The sequence below is a fragment of the Cynocephalus volans genome, chromosome 5 (assembly GCF_027409185.1).
Source record: "Cynocephalus volans isolate mCynVol1 chromosome 5, mCynVol1.pri, whole genome shotgun sequence".
Classification (NCBI taxonomy): Eukaryota; Metazoa; Chordata; class Mammalia; order Dermoptera; family Cynocephalidae; genus Cynocephalus; species Cynocephalus volans.
In genome coordinates, this window is record NC_084464.1 from 69,435,039 (window position 1) to 69,437,286 (window position 2,248).

Consider the following 2,248-nt stretch of genomic DNA (forward strand, 5'->3'; position numbering starts at 1 on the left):
ATTTTCCTATTTTGCCATTGGTAATTTCTATTTTGTCATATTACATGTAAACCTGACTTTATATTATTTTCATATGAAAACTCATCTTTTTTTCTCATTAAACTTTGTTTTAATGGGTCTCAAAATTCTGTAACAGATTTTTGGTCAAGTTGTTTCCATTAAAAAATATTGATTTTAAAAATTAATAACTTAAAACTGCCACATAAAAAAAAATGGCGCACAAAATATTCTCCTCTCTTTCTGAAGATTTTACAATGTATTGTTATAATTAACCAGACTTTTGCTATTAAACTTAAATGGCCAATTGAGATAAACAGTTCTGAGACCGTTCTTCCACCACTGATCAAGACTTGGGTGGCAGGTATAAAGGATAATATTCATTTAAACTTCTGAGCTTTCTGGGCAGACTTGGTGACCTTGCCAGCTCCAGCAGCCTTCTTGTCCACTGCTTTGAAGATACCCACAGTAATTGTCTGTCTCAAATTACAAACAGCAAAATGACCCAGAGGAAGATAGTCAGAGAAGCTCTCAGTACACATGGGCTTGCCAGGAACCATACCAACAATGGCAGCATCACCGGATTTCAAGAATTTAGGGCCATCTTCCAGCTTCTTACCAGAACATCAATCAATCTCCTTCAGCTCAGCAAACTTGCAAGCAATATGAGCTGTGTGACAATCCAGTACAGGGGCTTAGGCAGCACTGATTTGGCCTGGATGGTTCAGGATAGTCACCTGAACAGTGAAGCCAGCTGTTTCCATTGGTGGGTCATTTTTGCTCTCACCAGCAACTTTGCCATGATGAACATCTTTGACACACACATTCTTAACATTAAAACCCACAGTGTCTCCAGGAAGAGCTTCACTCAAAGCTTCATGGTGCATTTCAACAGACTTTACCTCAGTTGTAACATTGACTGAAGCAAAGGTGACCACCATGCCAGATTTGAGAGCATCAGTCTCTACTCAGCCCACAGGGACAGTACCAATACCACTAATTTTATAGACATCCTGGAGGGGCAGATGAAAGGACTTGTCAGTTGGATGAGTTGGTGGCAAGATGTAATCCTGAGCTTCAAGCATTGTGGTTCCACTGGCATTGCCAACTTTATGGGTGACTTTCCATCCTTTGAACTAAGGCTTATTAGCACGTGGCTCCAGCATGTTGTCACCATTCCAACCAGAAATTGGCACACATGTTACTGTGTTGGGGTTGCAGCCAATTTTCTTAATGTAAGTGCTGACTTCCTTAACAGTTTCCATGTATCTCTTCTGGCTGAAAGGTGGCTCAGTGGAGTCCATTTTGTTAACACCTACAATCAGTTGTTTCACACCCAGTGTGTAAGCCAGAAGAGAATGCTCACAGGTCTGCCCATTCTTGGAGATACCAGCTTCCAAGCTCCCCAACACCTGTAGCAGCCATCAAGACAGTACAGTCAGCCTGAGATGTGCCTGTAATCATGTTTTAATGAAGATAGTCACATAATACTTGCTGGTCTCAAATTTCCACAGAGAGTTGGCAAAGGTGATACCACGCTCGCACTCAGCTTTCAGTTTATCCAAAACCCAGACATACTTGAAGGAGCCCTTACCCATCTCAACAGCCTCTTTCTCAAATTTTTTGATGGTTCTTTTGTTGACTCCACCACATTTGTATATCAGATGGCCAGTAGTGGTGGACTTGCCCAAATCTATGTGTCCAATGATGATGATGTTAATATGAATCTTTTCCTTTCCCATTTTGGCTTTGATTTAGCAGTGGTTTTCATGACACCTGTGCTCTGGTGGCAAACCCATTACGAAAAAGCTGAAAACTCATCAAAATAATAACCATAATGTTAAAGATGATTGGAAAATATTTTCATTGTTAAGTTGGATTTTGCATAAATATTTTGCAAAATATTCTTCTAATTACTTTGACCAGATTTTGTATCTGATCTTTGTTGCCAGATCTACCAATTCTGTTTAAAACAAGTTGGTCTAATTTAATCTCTGATGCATTATTAAGGAGACATTCCCCCAAGAACTTGAAAATAAAGGAAATAAGATTGCTCTGAGACTTAAACTTTTTAAAATAAATCACTTCACAATTTCATGCAAAATGCACCAATTCAAAAGTTTAGGTAGTAAAGGCAGTTTTTATCAAATGATGAATTACCATAGAGTTGACGGGAATAGATATTTTGATATAAATTCAGTCTTTAAAACACATGCAATGTGATGCCTGTTTGGAATTCATTTTTATTTTT

At 38.6% G+C, this 2,248-nt stretch overlaps 1 pseudogene; it reads right to left on the reverse strand.

The window, feature by feature from the left end:
• Positions 1-377: 377 nt before the first annotated feature.
• LOC134377624 (elongation factor 1-alpha 1-like) lies at positions 378-1,739 on the reverse strand (annotated as a pseudogene).
• Between the last annotated feature and the right edge of the window lie 509 nt (positions 1,740-2,248).